This window comes from Tachysurus fulvidraco, chromosome 2, assembly GCF_022655615.1.
Source record: "Tachysurus fulvidraco isolate hzauxx_2018 chromosome 2, HZAU_PFXX_2.0, whole genome shotgun sequence".
Lineage (NCBI taxonomy): Eukaryota > Metazoa > Chordata > Actinopteri > Siluriformes > Bagridae > Tachysurus > Tachysurus fulvidraco.
The window spans coordinates 36,090,165-36,115,903 of NC_062519.1; the positions used below are offsets into that span (position 1 = coordinate 36,090,165).

The 25,739-nt window shown below is 39.4% G+C and overlaps 1 long non-coding RNA gene across 1 annotated transcript; it reads left to right on the forward strand.

Moving 5' to 3' along the window:
* Positions 1–645: 645 nt before the first annotated feature.
* On the forward strand, positions 646–8,923 carry LOC125140126. Its single transcript, XR_007139366.1, has 2 exons — positions 646–3,761; positions 3,948–8,923. It is a non-coding gene; the product is annotated as an uncharacterized LOC125140126 (long non-coding RNA).
* Positions 8,924–25,739: the final 16,816 nt, after the last annotated feature.

A 25,739-nucleotide genomic window follows, 5' to 3' on the forward strand; every position in this document is an offset into this window, starting at 1 on the left:
CATCATCATGTGATGATGTGGTGTGTGTTGTTCCAGAGAGTAATGTTTAAGATTTACTTTGTAAAGAAATAAATCAGTTTGAAGTGGTTATAAATCCTAGTCAATGCCAATGATTAAAAAACAAAATCACATGTGAGGTAGACACAAGCTGATGTGAACTTCTTAACAAAAAGTACAGAGGGAAAAATTATGCATAATTAACTAGAGCTTCCCTAAGTGTCAAGTTGCTTTTTTATAAAGTGTTCTTTTTTAGTCACAAATCTCTCAGCCCATGTAATCATGATTATGCTGTTGTCAAATAGACACAGTTCCATGCTCACTTCCCCATGTTCCCTTTTAAGCTGTCTTTAGGATAAAAGTCCTAATTAATAATTTTCACAAAAAAACAAACAAAAAAACAAAAAACCCTACACATACTTCAGAATATGGGCTAAGTGTTTTTTTTTTGTTTGTTTGTTTGGTTTTTTTTTTTTTAGAATCAGGTGTAAAATTTTCCCCATGAACAATTTTAAATCTAATCTCAGGATTTTTGCAATTTTGAAAACAGTTTCACATTTCAGGAAGCTTGATTTTAGATTTGCTCTTCAAAGTGGATCTATGCATCCTTTCTCACTCTTTGTATGAGTGATATTTTTTGAAACGCTTTTATGATGGAATTTTCTGGTGCACGTGGCGCAGGGCTTTCCATCGTACTGTGAGGGGGGGGGGGCTTACAGGGTCTTTCTTAGATGTGTAAAATGAATGCTTTGTAATGAAGTATCCCACCCAGCACGAGTTTTTGCTACATGGGGGAGGAATGGGTGGGAGGAAGCAAAGACCAAAGGATCGAGTATGAGAGAAGAGAAGGAAGATGTGGGTGGGAGGGGGAAGCAGAGGAACTGCTTCTTGACCTCATTTGTTAATGTGTAACAGGCCTTTCTGTGGGTTGTGTTTGACAACTGTTGCACAATCTCTTGTGTTTTTCAAAAGCAGAGCGGTCCTTTGCACTCTGGCTGCCTCTTTTCTGTGCCGCCATGGGTGTGGTGGTTTGGCAGTTTGAAGGTTCTGTAAATGGTCAGCTTTGGCAAGAACAAACTCACAAACTATCCCACTCTCTTACTATTTGCTTGGACTGCTTTTCCGGCTTAGCCTTTTCATTGCTTTGTTTTTCAGATTTTTCCCTCATAAGATTTGCTTTTTAAAATTGCAAGACAAGACAAGACATGATTTGAAACAGTCAAAAATTAAGGCTCACTATTGATTTGCCATTTTTTAAAGAACTTATTCAGGATTGGAATTTGGATGTCAAGACCATTAGCAGGTTTTGACTGCATCTGCATAATCTGGTCTCTTAAAATAAAATAATTTAGCAATTTCTAATTACTTCAAGTCAAATGATACAAATGATCTGTGTAATCTTTTAAGTTGTTTCAAGACTGAATTTTATATTTTGTTTATAAATTTTTTCATTTACCATGTTCCTATGCCTGCTGTTTAAGATAGTGTCTCAGAATGGAGCCATTTTCCATTCTCATATTTAGACATACTGTATAAAGATATCTAAAGAATTTCTAAAGAATGATTAAATCTTTCTCTAGAGTGATCTTTATATAGTTGACTCAAAACAAATTTGTGCTATTCTAGGTAACACAATGGTACTCCACTGTTGGTGAAAGGAAAGTGAGTGAATTGATTAGCTTTGGATGACTCGAAACCCAATTGCTAGCTCTTTTTCCCATTTCACACAAGGCGTATTGACACAGCCACTCGACTTTTGACCTTGCTGATCACTCTGTAAGAACACAAACTCCAAGCCATGCATGGAATAGCCTCTGGACATTGGTCAACAAAGGCAGCTGCCTGTGATATAAATGGGTTGTTATGGAGGCAAAGTCCACTGTCCAAATGCAGAGGCTCAAGGCATCTGCTTAAGCTGAGAAGATGAATAGGTGCTCAGCCCCATCTTATCAAGCTCAAAGCATTTAGTGAACCACTAGCTAGGTTCAAAAGGGTTCAAATACTGTTTCATTAAAAGAACAATTATAATACAGGGTGTTTTTTTGCTTTACAGAAACACAGCATTGTAGCAGTATTGTAAGGCCTCTGGGCCAAAGGTGTGTTGTTTGGTGCTCTCTGGTGAAATGTGTGACATGAATTACATGTCAAATGAAGCCAGAGGGGGAAAGAGATTACGAACGTGGAAGGGGGAGGCTGTATACATGTCAGATGAGTTTGAATGGAGAATGAATGTAGACTTTGATTTAATCAGGTTGGTGAGAAAGAAAGCAAGAGACAGAGGGATGGGCTGGAGGCTGATTAAGATGATAATTCAGGACTGATAAAGACATTAATTCTATGAGTCTGTAAAGAAAGAGAATCGCTTTCTCTCTCTTTTTCTCTCTCGTGCTCCCTTTTTCTCACTTTTGCACTTTCTCACTCACAGCAGAGCTCTATATATATAACTCTGCATGACACCTTATTTAGGTGACTATCTATTTTCACTCCCCTGTCATTAGTCTTTCTTTAGTTCTCTGTTTTGCTCCCTTTCTCTCCAACAGGCAGTAGGCTAATGGAAAGCTGTAACATAAAGGCAAAAGCAGGTCACTGCTGATTGGGAACAAGGACAAGGGCTTTTTCTAAAACCGAAAAAAAAGGAGAAAGGAATGCAGAACAGGATTTATGGTTAGTGCTATTTTGGTTGGAGTCATGAGGTTTCTAACATTAGTGGCATTGTTCCTCCTTGAGAGTCCTCATCAGATTGAGCCCTTGGCCAAACTGTCCTGTAAAGAAACCTTTAATTAAAACACAGTTGCATCTGGTTTGAATTACCTTTTGTCCTTTATGTGCAAAAAACCTTTAGAAATTTAACTTAACTTAAAAGAGAGTTTATTGAAGACAGTTAGGCATTTATGCCCCTGTGTCTTATTATAGTGTCTTATCTCTAACCAGAGCTCTTAACTATCGATTTTTAAGGATGACTTTCCAATCTTTCAAGAAGAAAGGCTGGGTTTTCTCTGTTTGTATCCAACATTTATTCATGCCCTGCAGGTCTATGGGATCATCTTCATATATATTTCAAAAAATGTGCAATCTCTCTCTCTCTCTCTCTCTCTCTCTCTCTCTCTCTCTCTCTCTCTCTCTCTCTCTCTCTCTCTCTCTCTCTCTCTCTCTCTCTCTCTCTCTCTCTCTCTCTCTCTCTCTCTCTCTCTCTCAGCCGCTAGTGCAATAGGCATGCAACAGCTGAGCTCAATTGAAGCCTTCATATCTATCTCTCTGTCCGGACCCCACAGGCTCCATCTTTGATCTCACAGGGATCCAAATGTTCAGTTTAATAAGACACAGATGAAGCCCAGCACCCTTGTTATCCCACTCAGGGAAGGGACCCTGTTTCCTCCGGCCTTCACAACCACTTACACGCTAACTTTTGAGAAACAGGCCTCGCTCACGAAGGTCAGCTCTATACGGTTTGATCCGTTTGCTGTGAAACGTGTGACTGTTGTTTGATTGATTTCTCTTTTTGCAATCTCAGACTGGCAGACATAAGAACCCGTTTCTAACCCCCTCCTTTCCTTCTGATGGAGTCCTGAGGGTTTCCAGAGAAGGGGAGGGTAGAGAGGCTGATTGAGAAGTAACCAGAGGAATGTATTCTTCTCTTGCATGATTAATGCCCTCTCGTCCTGCCACGGAGCCACACTGCTCTATTTTTAGCGTGCAGTGTCAAAAAGGGGCCTGCAGGAATCGCAGTGGGCTGCAATTCACATGATGGATGAAATCATCACAAAGTACAGTCTCTGTCTTATTTCCATACCCACTCTGTCTTTCTTTCTTTCTTTCTTTCTTTCTTTCTTTCTTTCTTTCTGTCTTTCTTTCTGTCTTTCTCTGAAATGGAAATGAGAATTCCTTTTTTTGTCCTCAACATGAAAAATGAGGCAGCTAGCGCTCACGATCATCGGAATGTTTTCTTTCAGGTGTTGGATCGCTGTCAAATGTGGTGAAAAAAAAATGGAGCGAGCAGTAAGCAGCGGCAAAGGGAGGGAGAGAAAAACGAGACGAGGCGAAGAGGAACAAAAACAAAAGAGCATAAAAACAGATCTCGACAGAAAAAAAGAAGGGAGCGAGGGAGAGAGAGGACGGGGGTGGAGAGGGGAGGGGAAGGGGGGGAGCAGACAGAAGAGGCTTTTGTGTGCAAGACATCCATTGCTGAGGGAGAGAAGGGATTGGGATCAGCTGATGAGCTGATGTGATAAAGAAAAAAAAGGCGGCTTCTCTGCACACAGCACAAAGGCAGACAGGAGAGAACGTCAGGTTTTGACATGAACCCAACCAGCTGCAGCTGCGGCCAGCCTTTTGGCTTTATTACAGTTTGTTCTTCAGCTCAATGCTGCCTGCCCAAAGTATTGTTGCCAACTGCATTTCCGACAAGTCTCAACTTGACACGTTTTCTGTCTCTGCACATTTGCAAGCGGAGATTTCTTTGCCTCCTTCATGTTGGCTCCGCAATGCTGGCCTGTTTTCCACAGTTTCGATCTGGGAGCAATTAGAGTTGGATGATTTTACTGGCACACAACCACATACAGTACAAATATGAACCTCTCCTCCTTTATCCATGGAAAACATGTCCTCCAGTTAGAGCACTCTGCTATTCAACATTGCATATTGGCTGAGAGCAAGAAAGAAGTAAAAAAAGAGAGAGACGAGGAAAAAGGGATAACAGATAAAGTGACTGAGTTCGTAGCACAGACTCATAACTCAGTCGTCACCCGTGTTATATAACTGTGCCACGGTGAATAATGTGCTTGCTGTATCCCAAAAGATCAAACAGTGTCTCTGTTTTGCTCTCTCCTTCTTCTTTTTTTCTTTCTGGGCTTCATATATTTAGACACTGTGTTGTCATATTGTTCTGTTTCTATCTTACATTCCTTATTTGGGTTAGTGTAAAAAGAAATGCTGCATACTTATAACACTGCAGTTTTATTTTCATCTCCAAACACATTGCTAAAACACCATGAGGTTTAATCGTCTTTAATTTGAGCGAAAGTCTCAATTCACCATTCTTTATTTCACTCCAAACCCAGACTTGGAACAAAGCTACGCATGAAAAATGTGGTGTGTCTAACATCCTGTCCACATCCAGCCGCATACAGACTGACTATTTCTCAGAAGAATGTGCTGGACCGAGTCCCGAAACACGTGGTCCGCGCCTCCTCTCATGTTCCCAAACAAAGAGAAATGTTAATAACATACTGCTGACGAAGGGTACAGGGAACATGTGAATCCCCCCGCTCTTTGTTTGTGCGCACATCTGGGATTCAGTAATAGTACTGGTAGAAAAGGCAAGGTTTCTCCTCCCCCCTGTTAGCAGGCAGGCAGGAGTGTGTGGGAAGAAACCGATCCGGTGTCATGCTGCATGGAAAGTTGTTGGCCAAGCCAAGCAGGATATGCTGGAATGGGAGGGGGCATTTCGGCACAAGGGAACGTTGAAATCCAGCAGGCGCCCTGCCAAGAGCAAGAGAGAGTCTCTGAGTGTATGAGATTATGAGTGTACTTGTGAGTGTGTGTGCGTGTGTGCGTGTGAGTGTTATTGAGATATTTTCATAACTGGCACAGTTTCAGGGTGGATATCTTACAGAAGTTTTGGTAGCACCTGCTTCTGGAAAGTTTAGCTGTCTGATCTGCTGAGATTACGGAATGCCAGATATTGACGGAATGACAGCGTTGTCAGTGCAGGAATGTAGCTGTGAGCCAGCACTCTTACTCATGTATAAATGTACCCACAAACTGGGCAGGGCAGGAACAAGACAGCGTTGTGAATGGCAGGTTCAAATTATAGAACAAGCATGAGGAAGGCGTGTTTTTTGCTTTCTGCTTTTTTTTTTTTTTTTTAAAATCCGTCGTCCTGCCCCGACAAAGCCCGAATACCCTGTTATGTAGAGGGAGGAGTCTTCTCAGAAGGTAATTAGAATCATTAAAAAAACATTCACAAAACACTGACTGAATTCATTGCTTCAGAGTAATTGGGTGTGACATCTGCGGCATACAGAGTGCAGAAATATAAGCCGGTGATGACGGTGTGACGGTGACATTAGAAAAAGAATGCCTGCCCTCGTAGCAGCATGTGAAACCCTGGCTTATGTGTCAGTTTCTGCGGAGTGGTCCTATGTGGAGGGAGACGTGGGTGGTATGTTCTAGTGTGGAATGAGGTTAAATATAGCTGCAGGGATGAGGGTATTATGTTTGTGTGAGTGTTTAGGAGCTAGAAGCTAGGGGCTATGCATCCCCCGCTACTCCTACACCACCACCACTACCCCCTGCCTTAAGGTTTGGAAATGCTATTTTGGCTGCACACACACACAGACAGAATAATCACACAAGGTTTACTGACTTCCCTATCAAGGACACGGGCATGAACTGTCAGTGTAAACAGGATGTTACACCAACGTCACTAAACCCATGACATATCCCTTAGCACTGAGCAATCCCTGCTAGAAATAATACCCATCCTTAGTTCTACACTTTAGTCTGAGTGGTCAGTTTGGCTGATGACTGCGAGCGCTGCTGTAATGTCTGATTTGGCTCACAGTGTCAGATATCGAGGAAAGGTTTAGAAGCACATCATCACATCTGTTATCCCTGTGGCCTATAGAGCCGGTCTGAAGCACTCGGCTTCAAATAGAGTCATTGAGAGTGCTGGTATTTTAAGAGCAGGATGCCTCACCTTGGTTATGTTGGTGTAAGAGTGTCACAAAATGTTCAAGCCAAACCGTGGTTGAGTAGAGCATGATATTTGAACTTGGGCCAATGGACAGCTTTACATGCAAAACGTGTTTGAAGCTTGTGCTGAAACTCTGTTCAATACCAAACTCTGTATTTGTTACTCATGAAAGTTGACTCAAGAAACTTACGTAACAAGTAGCTAAAATTAGCTCTGCATGTTTGGCCAACGATTATTTAATTGCCTCACTAGTTTTTAAAAACTATTAATAGTTAGGAATATTTTAGCATTCCTCAAAACAGATTAAGTTCTACTGCATCTGTGGCACATGTGATTACCGAAGATTCGATTTTCCTCACATTTGCCTGTATTTGAGTAAGAAGAACAGACAACTATTAAGAACAAATGGTGAAACTAAAACTATGTCCTTACGTAGATTTATCCAACTTTCCAATATTTGAGCAATATCATTCTTGGTAAAAGTGATTCTTGTGCTTTCCCTTTTTGTGGTAATAATACAGTGTCAGGCATTCTTCCATCTGAAAAAGTAGTTCCTTTTTAGAGAGGATGAATTGTTGCTAGGAGAATGCAGAAAGCATTCTGTTAAAATGTGATGCGCATAATTTTTTTTTTTACCTAACAACTGACCATGGAATTGTATTATACATGAGTTTTAAGTCAGTTTCTTTTCTTTTGTTTTCTCAGCAAAGGTGAAAAAAAATTGATGGAGAGCTTCTTGACTTTCGATTATGCAAACCTCAGCAAATTTTATTTCAAATGTCCATACAGACATGTAGTCATGGAGATGGATGTATGTGTCACCAGGTGTGTTTTCAAAAAATACTTTTTTTATTCTCCTGTCAGCATTGTGTACCATCTATTTGTGTCGTGTGTCATCGTTATGCTGAATTGATTCTTGACTACATTACTACCCGTGTAACCTGACTACGTCACGTCACATGGTGCATGTCACACGTCAGACTGTAAGGTTTGTCACTTTGCATTCTTTAGCCTTAATCTTAGTCTGTAAGTTTAGCTGCTCGGTTTGAACTCTGTTTTATCCAATAAAAGCCTGCGTGAAGTGGATTCAAAAGTGATCAGATTTAAATATTTACTTGGTGATCGCTGATATTTCGTTATTTGATTATATGGCATAGTATTTGACATTCACTTCAGAGGGATTGACCCTCACATACTTAGGCTACACGTACTGTAAGCCTGGTTATTGTTTCGAAGGCGACCGACAGAGACTATATCTGCTTTTTGTCCAAAAGGGACTTACTATTGTTGGAAATGTGTATGGGAGGTGTTCAGAAATGCACTGACTCTGTTCTCATTACCCAGTGTCCTTGGTGAGTGGGTTATATTTAGCTGTTGTGGGCCTGTCAGAGTGCTGTGGCATCTGACCCGAGCATGCGGGCTCCGGCGCAGCTTCACATTTCACAAGCTGAGCTCGGGCTCACTGGACCACTTCATTTCCCCAGAAGGCGGTGATTTATAGAAGTGGATCAGGTGTCCCGGCGTCTGCTGAAGCCATCAGGGAGGATTCATTCGACTTTGAGACTTGTGACCTGAACCAAGGGCAAGACAGAGGCAGGGGAAACTTGAGACAAGTCTCTGGACCACAGCTACAGGCAACGCATTGACTAAGCAGAGGGGTTGGCAGTGTTTAGCACTGGCCTTGACATGAGGGATCAGTGACGTTTCACACACACACATCCACACACATATACACACACAATGTTCATTAATCTTATGATGCTTCAATAGTATCCTTCGATTCCATCAGTGCGTTTTCCTCTCCTTACTGCATCCCAGACGTCTTACTGCCTTAAACATGTTTATTCACCGTATTTCAAATCTTTCTCTCTGTATGTGCAGTATGTCCTAAGCACACACAGATCTGCTCCTCTCTCGCTCCCTGCAGTGTCTGGCAGTCAGACGCTTTGGAGGAACGTTTCACCTGGCTAAAGCTAGCTGAGTTTTGACAGACTCATAGAAAGAAAGAGAGACAGAGACAGAGAGAGGGGGGAAGTGGGGGAGATCTGGGTTCCTGGAAACATCCTGTCATGTTCTAACAGGAAAAACTGTCTGTCTGCCAGCTCAGCAGCCCTCATGAGTCTGGGTGCAGACACACTTACACACACGCACACACACACACACACACACACACACACACACACACACACACACACACACACACACACACACACACACACACACACACACACACACACACCACACGCATGCAGTACATTATATAAACTTAAATAGAAATAAAACAAATGCCAGAACAAATCTTTCAAACAAGGCTATTTTCTTTAGTTTATCTGCAATATACACAAACAGATTGACTGCTAAGAAGAATTAAAAATTAATATATAAATGAAATAAAACTTTATTTTTTTAATATCACAAATGGATTTGGGGCATTTTCTCCAGTAGTTGATGAATGACAAAGGATTTTGCATGTGAGCAAGCACGTTTATACTCTAGGGAAACAACATGGTCATTTTTTCCCCTGAGAATTTGTTTGCAGTTAATTACGTTAGAGATGTCAATCATTTTTTCCACACACATTTTTGCAAGAGATGTAATGAGCGATATTTATTGTTAATGGAAATGTAAGAAGTTTTGTATGGAATTGAGTAGAATCATTGTTTTGGATTCCTTCGAAGGAGGATGCAGTCTGCTTCAAAATTATTTCCACACATATAACTAGATAGATAGATAGACAGAGCGCCATGTTGAAGATGACTTGTCATTTGTCTTCTCTGAGAGAGCAAAGGCGGATTTAATACAAAACAAAACACAACTGTGTCGTTTCCTCAACCATGATGTCATTCCCAGCAGAACTGAAAGGGGAAGTGGGAGGAATCTCGCAATGTTGTTAAACTCCCATCCTGTGATTGATCAGAGTGTGTGTGGTTGTGTGCGTGTGTACACTTACACACTCCAGCTTGCATGTGTCTGCATGTAAGCAGGGAAAATTTATTGTTGCACTGATACTCATGCTACCCCTCCCTTCTGTGGCATTCATTTATGTAATCAGTTCCCATGAATGGGTTGATTCTTACTTCAGCTTTTTTCCCTGTCTGTATATAAATCTACTTTTGTACTACATTCAAGTTCATGATATAGAATCAGTTACACCTAATTCTAGTGTAGAAAATAATTCAGCTTGGTAGTCACGTTACCTCAAAATATTTGTACATTGATGCATTTATAAATGTACTTTGCCTTATTTCCTTTCATTTCCTCTTACTTATTTATGAAGAAATATTTTTTTTTCTTCCTCTGTTAATTTAAATAACCCTGTCGAATACTTTCCAAATAGGGTCCATTACAACCAAACATATATTTATTACAAAACAACTCTGTTGCTAAGGTTTAACCAATAAAAAAACAATAACATCTATTAGAAAACAATGCAACGTTATATAATGTAGGCCAGCTGCAGCTTAGCTAGCTAGCAAGCTAACACTAAGCTACTTGTTGAATCAGTCTGCTGTAATGGATTATAATTTTCCAGTAATTCAATTCCACTTCACTCTGTATCAGTATATAAGCACGATCTCTCCGCTCTTGCTGTGTTGTATGATTAACATCCTAGACAACAGAGAGAAAGACCTCTTCATTGGGCGGCTTTGATTTTCAGCACGGAAACGTGGTTGCCAAGCCGACTTCATCTACCCCGGACACAAGCAAGCACGTAGCCTTCTGCCACCATTACTGTAATGAAAAGGAGGGAGGAGAGGCCTCAACTTCTCATTATGGCTTTTTGAAGCTACAAAGAGGATTAATGGTGGAAATCCAGGGCTTTTCATGATGAAATGTTTGAGGATAACAGGTATATATATATATGAGAGAGAGAGAGAGAGAGAGAGAGAGAGAGAGAGAGAGAGAGAGAGAGAGAGAGAGAGAGAGAGAGAGAGATCTCTTAGCTCATACATCTTTCTTTTACAGTCCCACAGTTTCTGGGTTTCAGCCACCAATTCTTCCAACCATTTTAGAAACTCTATTTAAACCCAACTAATGTTAGATCAACAACCGCATTTCAACTTTGGCTTAGTCTGTAATTAATGAAAAGAAACTTGAATATAACAGAGCTTATGATTTATATATACATGGACTCATTTTAGACACATTTTTTCTCAGTAGTTCTGCCACACATCTGAGAAAAAATGTTAACATTCCAAACTGTCTTTATACCTTTATTCACATATAATTATATATAAATGAAGTAAAAGCTACATTTTAGCTAGTCACAGGATCAGACTTCACAAACGAACCGTTGGCTGAACATCTGACGCATATGGCACACAAAATTGGAAACACGTCAAAGTCAGCCGTTGATTGGTTGATTCTAAGCGATCACGTGTGTGAAATAATTTGTCTCTTTATTTTCCTCTGTTCTGTACAACTAATTTAATTGTATTTATTTATTTTATTTATTTATTTATTTTGACTGTTTTACTCTAACTCTACCCTAACCCTATTCTTATTCTATATTTATTCCATTTGTATAACACAGAAAGTTGTAAAAAGCATTTCACTGCTAGTGAATGTGGCTAATGATGAAATTTGAAATCCTTTGAATGTTCTTTTTATTTATCTGTAATAATCTTGAATATGTTATTTGAAATAAATATACACACACACATTAAACACAGATAAAATATGAATAGAAGGAAAAATATTAAGCTGGAAGTTTAAAAAAATTGACAGCACATCTGAGTGAGACTAGAGTTGTGCAACAAGGGGCTCAGGCACAAACAAAATAAGTTTACACAAACAGGAAGTTTATATACAGCAATGTTGTGTATGAAGCATGTGGCTGTAAGTGTGCAATCAGTTAGAAAGCCTGTGGGCAGGTACAAAAAACACACACGCATTCACATCTGTAGCTGAGACCAGTTATGAATTTTTCCATGTTTCTAGCAGCATAGTGAAATTCTTTTTTTTTCCCCTCTTCTGGTTTGACTCTGAATACAGACACAGATACAAATATTTGGACCCCCAAACAGATACAGATTGCATTACCCCCTTAATCTAGATGATGTCAAGACCACAGATCTAGCATCAACAGAACCAGTGATGAAAGATTTTTGCAGTATGTTTAGAAATACTATTAAGTTTGCATCACCAGCTTCATCATAAAAAGGACCCAGAGAGGTCTCTTATCCGTAGAGTCTAAAAACAGCCACAGGGCACTCCAGCAGCAGGAGGATGTGCAGCCATGACAACTCCAGTGTGTTGCACACAAACATCTCATGCTGAACACAAGCCATGTCTATTATCACCGTGATGTCAGGTAATAATCAGACACACACTCACATAAAAATAAAAATAACAGCTTATTTATTTAAAAGGACCAGATGAAAGAAACGACAGCTAAATTACATACTTGTACATACTTTATATTAATACCAACCGCTTTTACATTCTTGCTATAAAGGCATCGTAGAAAAGACTTAGACATCATTCAGCAGATATAACAGTGCAGCTTTTGTAATAGATGTAAGCCATTGTAAAGTGGAAAGAAGGTCCTTTAAGTGTGCTTGTGTGTTTCTGTCTATCATTCTGTTTGTCTTTCTTTATTTCTTTATACTGGAAACCGCAGTCAAAGATGGAGAACTGTCTTCCTCTTTAAGACCCCAAGTCCCCTAAGTAAGGCTCAAGTCCACAAACACACAGACACCAAGCAAATCTTGAGCTTTCAGCAATGGCTGCCGTTGGGGCAAACAGCTTCCCAAAGGTGTCGCAGCAGCTGCTTCACTCCCACTATAAATAATCATGGTGACAGGAACACACACTCACACTCATATGTACATCTGCCAGTATCTAAAACAACCCCAGCACCCGAGAAAAAACTCTTGAGAGAGATATTGAGCGACCTCCAAAAGCTACAAGTCGTGCAGGCCCACAGTAGAACAGATTAGCCAATACTAACTTCAAATTGCAGCCATTTATTTTACAGTCTGTGTTATTGGTTTATTTTCTAGAGACAACTGTTGTTAATACATTGTTCCCCATGTCAGCTGTGATAGCAACTATGTCTGAAATGTCAGATTTAACTGAACACTGATTCTTATCTCAGCTCCCAGGGCGAGTTTGAAGGACACACCATGTAGCCCATATTGTGAAAAAAAACAAGTCTCATGTTCATACAATCCAAAACACATTATTAAGGGGTATATGAAGACTTTTTTGATCCTTGCAGATGTTTTGATACAGTGAGAGCATGTTAAGATTCTTCAGTCCTGTGACTGTGACGTAAAAATCTAATAAGGGAGAGATTTCCCCTTCATGTTATAATATTAACTGATGCTTATCTGTAGAGTCCTGTGTGGATATTAATATGCTTCTGTCGCCCAGCCATCTGTAAATCAGTTCCCTGTCATGTCCTCACATTAGATTAGACCACATTGGATTAACCTGCTCTGATAGCAGTTCTTTTATAAGGAAAGAAGCTATATTTTCCTGTATGACTTAGTAGGATCTCTATTTTTACCACCAAACATTTGAATAAATATTAAATAAATATTTGATGCTACAGAGGTATAAAGACAGCTCTGACAGTAAAGCTGGCTATAATTCAAATAAGGGGTCGATATTAATGCTATCGTTCTAATATATATAACTATCATTCTATCATTCTATTTAACAAAGTGAAAACATCATTGTTGATTTCATAAAACTTTAGGTTAAAAGCTGTTTATTCAACATTTATGCAGATTTAGCCCTTTGTAATGATTAGTATGTTTTCTGGCACATGATACTAACAAGATAGATATATTCACTCCTTGCCTTTTTGCAATAATGTGACAGGCTCTGAGTCCAGTTTTTATCTTATTAATACATGATTATTAGTATCTGGGGCTGTAACTGGGGATATAACTGGGGCTATAACTGGATGTACCTGGGGTGTAACTCGGGCTGTAACAGGATGTAACTGGGACTGTAACATGAACTGGGGCTGTAACGGGATGTAACTGGGGATGTAACTGGATGTAACTGAGGTGGTAACTGGGGCTGTAAATAGAGCTGGTTATATCCATTCAATTGATTATTTTAATATCCATTGAATCTCATCATTTCTTATTGAGAAGTAGTGGATCAAATCTTTTAAATCATGCAGAAATTTAAATTTAATTTTAATTTAAGTTTTATTTATTTATTTCTTTTTATTTTTTATTCTAATTTTTTTATTTTATAATACTTTGGCCCTAATACTGATCCTTGATTAACACCTCAAGAAATATTAAGCATTTTAGAAAGAAATTTTAATCCTTTTAATCTTAAATTTAAATTTTAAAGACATTATGTTATATCAAATACTGAATGACATTTCTTATCGATGATGTTACTGAAGAGAATATCTTTAACATATTAAGGTTTAACGTTCTTCATGATTATATTCTAGTGCTACTCTGCAGAACTGGGATGCTACAGAATGATGGATTTCAAGGAGACACAGCAACCCACGGCTTACCGATTGTAGATGACATGAATCAGGTGGCCATGTGACTCTGTGGCCTCAGCCTTATCTTATCTTCATGCTTCATCAGGGTTAGAGCCATCTTCCTCCTGTTCCTGATAACAGCTGCCACATGGGCCAAAAGTGCCAGAAGTCCTGTTGCCTTCAAACAACATAATCCTATCTCAGGCTTACTGCAGGTATTAAACACACATGCACATGCTGTATGTGTGCATTTACACACACACACAAACATTGTGCTGTCACATGTTCAAGAACAGGAAAACTTGACAATGATGATAGATATTGCTGATAAAAGAGTTGCTATGTATTAAAAACTCTACTATGTATTTATTTGAGGTGAAAGATGGGTGATGTTCTAACAGCACATTAAGCAGAGAAATTAGATTATTTTCTATTTATGCACAGTCTCAACTATTCCCAAGAACATCTGTGATGTTATGTGCTACATTTTAAATTTGTCTTTTGTATCTGCCTCTGTCTGTATATGTGTGTGTGAATCTCTCTCTCTCTCTCTCTCTCTCTCTCTCTCTCTCTCTCTCTCTCTCTCTCTCTCTCTCTCTCTCTCTCTCTCTCTCACTCTATCTCCCATCCTAAAGTTTGTGTCCTACTTTCAGGGCTCTTTGAAAAACAGTAGTTGGAGCGTATCGGATGAAAGATAGCAAGAGATGAGAAGGGAGAGAGAGGGAGGGAGGGAGAGAGAGCAGAGAAAGAGAGGCCAGTGGAATCGTGTGAAGGCTTGCCTCCTTTATCGCTCAGCCTGAGACGGCTGACTTTAAAAAGACACAGCAACCTCTCAAGAGACTAAAAGCATCCTTTGGCTTTAATGATCAGCCCTCCATGTAAATAGTGGGACACGGGCCTTCCACATCGGCGGTCCATTTAGACTACAGACAGAAATTTTCCCTTTTTTATTTTCTAGTTTCTGTTTCTGCAGCCTGCGAAACCTGAGACTGTGACTACAATCGATGATCCGTATGACTGGAAAATTTCATCAGCCGAACACACTAGGCTACTTAGAAGAGAGCCAAGTGATTCATTCAGTGACAGCCTAGCTTAGATGTAAAATTTAAACTATCATGTGACAACTGTCCCAAATCGGCTTTGTTACTGAAATATATGCAAATAATTTCTGGGTCATTTAAAACCCTTGACTAGAGCTTGACTCCTCTGCACTAAAATAAGGTCAAAACAAAAAAGGACATTATATTATGTGTGCTAATGGTTTGGATTGGTGTGTGTCTCTGTGTGTATGTGTGTGTAGTAGGTTTCTGAAGGGCACAGTGGTGCAGAATGTAGAACAGGTCTATTTTGAGTGCTGGTGTTGGTTCACTATTAAGGTCCAGACTGCACTGCGTCCCAGGTGTCACTGCAGCAGGAAATCTCATGCAGTGACACCTCATCCCATTTAGATCAAACCCCTGCTGAGAGCTCAGTGGTGAGAGCTAGCTTTGGTTGTGTGTGCGTGTGTGCGTGTGTGTGTGTGTGTGTGTGTGTGTGTGTGTGTGTGTGTGTGTGTGTGTGTGTGTGTGTGTGTGTGTGTGTGTGTGTGTGTGCGTGTTTGTGTGTGTGTTGTCTCAGGGTTTTAGGATAAAGGTGAAGGAGGATTTGGACCTGGTCAGATTAACAGCTTAAACCATGTGACAGACTTTGTATGTCTGTGTGTTTGTAAGTATGTATTGTCTACATCGATGTGTGTTTGTGTTTGTGTGAATATATTCGATATTAGTATGCATTTAAAAAGTGGATGACTGAATGAATTAGGAAGACATATTTCAAAGAGGTCAAGAGGTCAATAGACAGATCTGAAAAACAATTAAATATGTACTGAAGTACATTAAAAAAAGTGTCATCTCGAGCATGTATTGTAAAAATCTACTGTATTTTTAATCATGCTAGCAAACCTGGCTACTGGTTTAATTAAAACTGCTACGATCATTATCAAACGGCTGATTTCAATGTAATTGCTAGGCTAATATTTGCTAGCTTGCTGGTGAATTTGCTTAGATATTTCAAATATTAACATTAAAAATAATTCAAGCAAATAGTGTACCTGGCTAATATTACCATAGTGCGCTACTTGTGATGTCACATGATAAAATTTTTATTGGCGGATCAAACAGAAGTTGTACCTTAGTGGAAATGTGTATGTATGTCACTCAGCAAAGTGTGGACCATTCACTAATTTGTCCTTTGTCCACCACATACTCACACATACACACACACACACACACACACACACACACACACACACACACACACACACACACACACACACACACACATACACATACGGCCCATCATGCATTGCTGAGGGCTTTGGGCTGGATGGCAGCGAAATCATGTGACCATATTGTTAAGCTGTGCCCAGCTGGTGTGAACTCACTGGCACAGATATAAAGCCTCAGTGATGGGGTCACGATCCCGCTGTAAATAGCTCGGCCTGCCACAACCAAGACCCGTCTGCTCTCAGTCCTGGCTTAACATAAGCCCTCGCTCACTAGAGAGTGAAAAAGGCTGGTAGATAGATAGATAGATAGATAGATAGATAGATAGATAGATAGATAGATAGATAGATAGAGAGAGAGAGAGAGAGAGAGAGAGAGAGAGAGAGAGAGAGAGAGAGAGAGAAAAGCACATGCACTATAGCCCATTATATTTGTCACTTGTGTGTGTATGTAATAGGTTCATGAGTCATGTGTGTAGTTTCTGAAGAACTGTCATGTAAACAATACCTCAGAATGGAGGCTCAAACAGAGGTGAACTAGCGTGTTCACAGCACAGCCATGTCCTTTAAAGGGGGGAAAATAATTGCCACAATTTGTCTGATGTTTTGCTTTTTGAGCTTTGAACAAGATCTGAAGCTAGCAAAGCTAACAAGCAATGTCTGTAAGTGCAAGCCAAAATCTCACTTAAAACGGCATCATTAAGCTGATAACGTTTTGAAAACAGCCGAGGTATTACACATGATCATGGAACTAAAAGTGGAACTATATCATCATCTGATATGTTGTGTACACTCTTCTGGCTGCATGCTTTAGAATACTGAAAGCTACAATCTGACTGGATCTCTACACTTACCACTTTACCCCAGGGGAATGATCCAGACATTCAGCTTTTCAGAGCAAAATCTAATCATTGGACTTCAAAATGTCCAGCTTCCAGTCTTATGTAAAAGCTTTAGTCATTAGAGGTAAGTAATCAAGAAAATACAGCATGTGGTTTTTGGCTGAATTTATTAACAGAAGACATCAGACTCTAGTAAATGCTCGAGGTCTGGCATCCAGAGAACTACCAATTTTCTGGTGCAATTTTGCCTTTAAACTCTGGGAGGTAGAAACCATCGAGTGGAAAGATCCCAAATTATGTGAAAGAAAAAAGTAATTCTGATTTTCCAAGATGGCTGCCCTAATACAGCATTCAGATATGGTTTGTTTTTTACAGTAATTACCAGAGGATTATAGTTAAAGATTTGGGGTGAGGCAGCGTACTATCACTTTAAACATTAAACATTAACATTTAGATTTTTAGTGATAAGATTTAGTGCAAGTAAAAACGATTTCTGCACTTTATCTTACGTTACATGTTACAAAATTGTGCTTTTCCTTCGTGTCTTCCCTCACTGGTGCCTCTGTGATAAGAAATGCACTTCAGTGTCACCACAACCGTTGCAACACGTGTCTGCTGGTGTGAGAGAGTATCTCCGACAGTTGCCTTGTTTGAACCGTACACTTGCTGAAACTGAGCCGCGGCCACTTTTGGTCGTGCAGCCCTTAGCAGTTCAGATTACAGGAGATATATCAGGAACTGACCCCCACAACCCATCTCTGTCAGTTATTCTAAGAAGAATATCAGTCAGCTATCTGCAGTATGCAGTATGTGCTCTTTATTTCCAAGCTCAGTGGTGTAATCACTGTACCCATGATGATCTCAGTCATGCATGTGCCAGATCTCTCTAATTCCCTGCCAGCTAGCTTTCCTGGAACAAGTCATATCTATAGGAAGGAACACCCGGCTTATCTATTTTCAGAACGGAGCGCGTCTGGTGATGTGTGGTTTGTTTTGGCTGGGTGCAGTGAAATGTTTTTGTGTGAGAATGAGCAAGAGAAAAAGGTTATGGTTAGATCATGGCTAGACAGCAATTAAACAGAAAGAAAGAGAGGAAGGGGTGCTTGCAAAAATGTGTGGAGATGGCACAGTGCAAGAGAGCAGCATGATGAGTCTGTTCAGCTGGAACAGGGTGGAATGGCTGGCAGTGCTGGCAAGAAAGGACGCGAGAGAGATGTGATACTGCACCAAGGCCAAGCTGTCATCAGGCTGCTGCAATATCCTAGCACATAAAAGAGAAAGCCGAGCATTAGGCGTTTTGTGTCAAGCTGAGAGCTGCTGCTTCTATCCAAAGCCTCAGCATCAGGATTACTCTAGCAACAAAAAGATCAATGTGAGAATTCAAATTCAGCTCTTTATCACCACACTGAATTGTACCATACAGTGAAAATTTCTGTCCAGTCATCAAGATCCTCATTGATAAAGCACTAATTCAAAAAGCTTTCTGAAGGAATAACAAATAAAGGATACTGAAGAAAACTGGTGAGGTTGTTTTGTGGGTGGTTAAAGGAATACTCCACTGTTTTCCAATCTAATATCTATCTACTACTTCTGTAGCATATGTGCCAAGGCCCAGACAACAATTTTAACATGTTTCCTCAGTAATAATATAATTCTAAGGGCAGTTGTTGGGGCAGCTAAAAAGGGTTTATGTAGTAGACTTTTTTCTTTCAAAATGTATCTCTTGTCATTTCAAAAAGAAATTAGTGTTTTAGAGAATAATTAGAGCTGCATGTTTGTCTGTGTTTGTGTGTGTGTAGATAGATTGATAGATAGATAGATAGACAGACAGACAGACAGACAGACAGACACACAGACAGACAGAAAGACAGACAGACAGACAGACAGACAGACAGACAGACAGAAAGACAGACACACAGACAGTCACACAGACAGACACACAGGCAGACAGACAGACAGACATGGGCCCAAATGCAGATTACAAAGTTGGCAAGGACAGAGTCAGGATCAGGCACAGCTGAGGGAATGGACAATAAGAGGGCTATGCAAAAGGTCAAGATACACAAAAAACAATAAAACAATAAAAAATAAGGCTGATAAACAACACAGAGTGTATACCAGAGAAGGTCTTGCTGTTAAACTCTCTCTCTATTTTTGTGTGGCCTGAAAGTGTATTCCTGCTACTAGTTTGAGCTTTATCTACACACGTCACACAGCGTTATCTGTCAAACTGAAGCGTCCTCATCATCTGCTTAATGTAAACAAATAGCTTGTGTAAACAAAATGGTTTATCAATTCCATAATGCAATGTGAAATCGATTCCAAAACACTATACTATAAAAAAAGTCTTTTGCAGTAAATAAATCAGCAGTCAGTCCTATTTACAATTTATTATTTTGCATATGAACTAATTTGTAGTTTAAAATGTACTTTAATTATTTGTGTCAAATGAACAGCATGTCTTTATTGTGAATATATCTTTAAAAAAAAAACAAAAATGAGTGATGGAGGGATAATTAGAAAAATAGAGCTGTTCATGAATGGAAAAGAAAAAAAAAGGCTTGTACCTCTCAGAATTCTTGGAATTGTTATTATGAACATTTTTTGATTTAGCCTTACAGCATTTGCATGTATGCCTCATCACAAACATACAACTATTTCATATAGACACACACACTCATTGAAAGACCGAAAGGAACACTAAAAAAAAACTTTCATGATTGCTATTTATTTAAATCATGTCTTTCTACACCATAATCATGTTGTGTCTCTTCTGAATAGCAAACAGAAAAGTAGTTCTTGCTGTGCGCCCGTTCATTCTTTTAGAAACCGCACAAAAACATACAGTTCTGTGCTTTCTTCTTTCATATAATTTGTACTTGTGTGTACTTGCACATGCAATTGTGTTTCACACGCAGTTTCTCAGTCACTGCTGATGATCTGTTACGGATGCGTCGGCGCAAATAAATTAACCCCAATTCACCAAAACCTAGGGTGCCTTTCACAAAGTGTGAACATTTGACACGCCTGTAAATGAAAGGCTGTGTGAGTCTACAGTCTAGGTTAGAAAAAAATAGCCCCAGGCATTACTTTATACCATTCTCTGTATTTATCAGTTACTAAAATATGCGAATGCCAAAAACTGACCCTTATCTTTTACATCTTTCCTTGAAAAGTAGAGACAAGACATTGATTATGCATAAATATTCAAAAATAACTTGCAGAGTGTAATGATTTCACTCACTAGGTCATACATTTTACATTCTCCTTAGATTGACTCTATTCTCTAAGCACTTTCATTGCACTACTCCAGGATGATGAATTAGTTTCGTGGCTGTCTGTGTGTGTGTGAACATGTGGGCTGGCGCAGGTGTTTGGGTAACTCTTTACATCTCTGCCACTTCCCCAACACAATGACTGGCTTGTTTGCGGCCCAACCCTCCTCCTGCTGCAGCCCTGAACTGGCTGCAACTACACACACATGACTAGCTGTGTTTGTCAGACTTCTGCAGAAAAAGGAAGTAAAAGAATGTGCTAGCACATGTACAGGAAAACTGAGGAAAGTCTTATATTGTCTTGAAGCAATTTTCCATTATCTGGAATTTTCCAGGTTTGTGAATAAAACAAAATGATTTTTGTCCAACTTCTTTTCAGAAAGACATTTAATCAATATTTCTATACTTCATATTTCACATGATTGCATCTCATTTTTAAATAAACTATTTTACAAAAAACAATTCATTTAATTCATGCCTTGTTAGCTACATTTATATAATATATATATATATATATATATATATATATATATATATATTCACTAAAATCTTTACTATTATGTTGACTCTTTGTATCTATTTGGTGCAAAGACTAAATGAGTAACTCGGGTTTTTTCTTCACCCTCTTCCTCTAATCTCATTACCACAGAAAAGTGCATCACATCATTTCCTGTGTCAGGTAATGAATAAACATATAAACACACACACACAATGTGTATCTCAGCAGTGCCCTTGTGAATACCGCACGCTAATGGAGCGTGTTATGGTGCTGATGAGAGCAGGGAGGCAGTTGCAGGTCGTTGACGTTTAGCAGATACATGCCAGAGCTTCATCACAATCCTCAGCATAGTCAGGCAGAACCAGGACACAACACCTGCTGAAAGACAAAAACCCTGTAAATACAACAGGTTGCTATGGTAGCCCAGGTGGTGGGTCGCATCCCGAACCCATATGGTGGAGGCGGTTTGAATGCAGATCAGATGGAACTCTGGTCAAAGAGAATCACTGTGTTGCTAACACCATGTGGGTCCATTCACCATTTCCATGACAACCGGGAAGCATGCTTTATGGAGGGTTTCTGTTCTCGGTGGTGCCGGGATGGTTGGTAGCTATCAGGATTCCTGAAGTGGATGTTTGTTCCCATATTCAAAATGGTTTGTGGTGTCCTATGTCAGCAAATCAAGCTGCATCCTGCCATGAAGAAGAAAACACATCACATCTGAAGTTATACCTCATATTGTATCACATAGCTTTATATTTAATTTGGTTTCTATCCACTTATTGTGAAGATCCAAAACATCCTGATTCCACTACCAGGAGCTGTTTTATTATTGCATCATTTATCAAAAACTACTACAAATTTGACAAGTTACATTTCTCACATGTTTACATCATCCTTCACTAATATAAAAGTGATAGCAGTAGGCAGAAGAACACATTACAAGCAGATGTAGTACTTGTGTAGTACTTTTGTCTCAGAATTAGGACTGAAACTCAGTTGACTTTGACGTTATAAGATTTTTAAACTCTGTCGTGTTTTACCGAGTTTTATTATCTCTCGTGTAAATACTCCACATAAACACATAATTAAATTACATACTACAAGCTTTGCTACTACAGCCCACAGTGCTCCTGCTTTTATTCTGATGACAGAGTTCCAGAGAGAAGAGCAGCAGCCCCTAGGGAACCTTTTAGCGACTTGACTTTTGTAGTAGCTTTAAAGACATTATAGATTACGAGTGCACATGTGTTGCCATTTGAATATATCCAAGCTGGCTAACTTCAAACTAAGTGCATTAAGTATGAATTAAAAGACAACAGGCTGGTGTACCACAGCCTGACGTGAAGTGAAGCTCTAGTACCACCTCAAAGTTAGCGGCACGTCCTCAAACGTTTCTCTTTTAGAACACCAATTTTTCATTCTTTTCCTCATTTATTAAAGAGGTCACGTCATCAATTTTATCTGTCTGTAAAACCAGTTCATTGATTTAATCATCACCAGAATGACTATAACAGCTGCTGTTATGGAAAATTAATCAAACCTTCTGACCAGCTTCAAGAATTCAACAGCCCTGTACAATTGTTTCTTCATTTCTCCAGTTGATTCATATTCATATTTATAACTTAATTACCAGGTTTGTGGGTGTCTTCTTCGTATAAATGCATTTCTGACAGATGATAGTATGTTATGATACTGAAAAGTTTTGTGGTCCAATATTTTAACACTAATTCCATTGCCATTGACTCATACTACTAAACACAAAGTATTAAACTGGTCACCCTTCTTATTAGCATTAAGTGAACGTAACCGTGGAACTGGAAATAGTTTAGACCTTTGAGTAAATCTGACCACTTTCTGAATCATTAAACCCAACGCAGTTTGGAAAACCTGATAAAGTTGATAAAATTGAAAATAGTCTATCAATAAATAGTGAAAGTCTTGCATCGTTTTTTTCTCTTTTCAAATGCCCTATTTGGGTATATTTTAATCTTATAAAAATTTCTTTAGTAACTCACTGATACTGATACATTTCTTACAACTCCTGTGATCCATCTTCAAGTTAGACAAATGTCATATGGCCTCCTGGTCTCTTATGTTATAATAATGTAATAATGTCTTAGATGCCCTCGTGGTCCAATGGATGGACAGTCACACCCTGGATTTGACTGCCAGACAGGGAAAACAACACAGACACTGAGGGATGTCAAATTTGTGTCAAATATTGCCATATCAAATGTATGGATTGGATGGCAATCTTATGTACGTCGCTCTGGATAAGGGCGTCTGCCAAATGCTGTAAATGTAAATGTAAATGTAAATGTAAATGTAAATGTAAATGACATGCTGTCTCACTTAACAGGTAGCCAAAGGAGAGCAACATATGTAATGTCTTCTTCAATAATAAATATTAACTAAGTAAAATTGTTCAAGTTTCATGGTGTGGTTAATAGATGACGAAATAAATACAGTTCTTCACAGCAGACTCTGTAAGTATTTGGACTCTATTGCAACATTTATTATCAAGGGTCAACTGTGGCTCATTAGCTGTGAGAAATAATGTAAGATCATAAAGCAAAGGCAAAATTCTGACACTTTATTCTGGTGTAATGACAGTGAGTGTGCTGGATTAACAGATGTTTATCAGATTGAGGAAGAAGTTCTGCTGTTCAAAGTGAACACAAATATAGACCATAAAAATCGGTGTTGGTGTTTGAATACGGCAGCTGTAATGAGCCGAGAAATTATTTTCCCCATTTTAATGGAGCCAAACCAGCTTTTAATTATGCATGAGAGAAATGTTCGTACACTGTTGGGGAGCTGGAGAGAGAAAATGGAGAGAACGACATTGGGGAGACATTTTCATAGGCACTTGTTGTTGGTCTTCGGTTGTACCAGGCCAGCCATGAACCACGAAACGGACGTGACGATAAAAAAATACAAGACTTGTAAAACCCCCAGCTCAATCTTTGTTTGGAAGAAAAGTGCTTATGTTATGACGTGTGACCTTAACCACATGCTTTCCAGCTTTCTTGTGATATCAGTCAGTCAGGTCTCAACACTATCTTCATTTCAACATCATCTGAAACTGACAAAAAAAAACCTTTTGTGGTTGCAGAAGGCTATGTCCAAAGCAGCCACCTTTCTGCTACTGTACACATTTTTTGTACACGCAGGCGGTTTCTGAGACACGGAACTGAAAGTGATACAGCAGAAGTGAAAGTGTGTAAGCCGGGGATTTCGCATTGCCGTTATAAGGGAGTTTTTTCTAAGGTTAGGTGGAATGTCATCACACAATTGGCCTTTTGAAAAATGTCGGTTTTTGCTCATGTGGCTGGTTATGATGACAGAATTTAAAAGCGTAAAATTAAATTTGGAATTATTCTATTCTTTTACCCAAGTTCTCTTGAAAACCAAGTAACCTTATATACTGTGTGTTTGTGTTTTGCTTCCATAGTCTTGGTTACTGGGTGAAACAGCTCAGCAGAAACCTCATCTTTTGGCTTCCTCTTGGACGAAGTTTAGAAGGCATTATTATATAGAGACTAGGGAACCATTCAGGATTTAACATTTGACCGTTGCTCCAACTGTCATAGAAAAGAAAGATTTCTTAACTAACAGACTGCCTTGAGTCATAAATCACACATTTCTTTTTAGCTTTTTGTCGGCAGGAAATGCAGCTGCTTTACGGTTGTGTAGATGTAGCCAGTCTTACATCAGCGTGAAGAGGCTGAAAACCCACTCAGATATGGATGAGAGCAGCAGAGGGGAAAATAAAATGTGGACAGCAAGATGATTAATATGCGTCCGCACAGGTGGTGCCTTCTAATTTATGCTGATGAATTCTGAGCCAGACAACATGATCTCTAATCAGTTTCTCATCGAGCAAATGGTCACTCCGTTAGCGAAAAAACAATCTACATTTCTTGCTCTTGGAATAAATGAAAACAAAAATTATGCAAGGCAAATATTTTGTGCATTATCATATTATCCATTTTTTATGTATGCACATACATTTTGTATTGTCTTTTGTTGTCTTCCATTATATTTGTATCATTTTGTTCGCCATTTGTGGTTGTCTAAAGCCGAGGCAGCCGAAGCGTGTGTCTGAAATAGAGCTGGAAACTGGAGCAGGCCTGACCTGCAAGGAACGAAAAAGAAGCTCTGGCAACTTTATCCTCCACATGTGGCTTTAAAAAGCTTGAACAGAGCTGCCCAGGAGGACCACAGAGCCCCACCGCTGCCAGTCGAGATGATAGGGTAACCCAAAGCCCTCTGGAGAGGCTCCATTTCACCCACATAGCGCAATCTCTTCTCTTCTCACCATCCCTCACTGCAGTCACTGTGGCACAGCTGTAGAAGATGCGTGATAAGGAAAGGGCTGACTGAGTGTTATTGGAAGAGGCCAAAGGCCCAGGGGATTAAATTAAAGCAAGTTCTTTGATGTTTTGGAAACCCTACTTTTAGTGACAGGTACAGTTCAGGGACATGTTTTTTTGGAAACACAAGTAGGGCACTGTTGTATCATAATGATCAGCCGTGTCTGAATATCTTATGTCCCCCTAGAGACAGTTCATTATAAGAACCCCAGAAGGTGTGAAAAGAGGGCTTAGCCTGTATTTGGCAACAAAATATCAGCGAGAAGGTGGGATTCCATTGTGGCTAAACTGTTTCCCTGGTTACTTGGGCTAAACCAGGCCTACA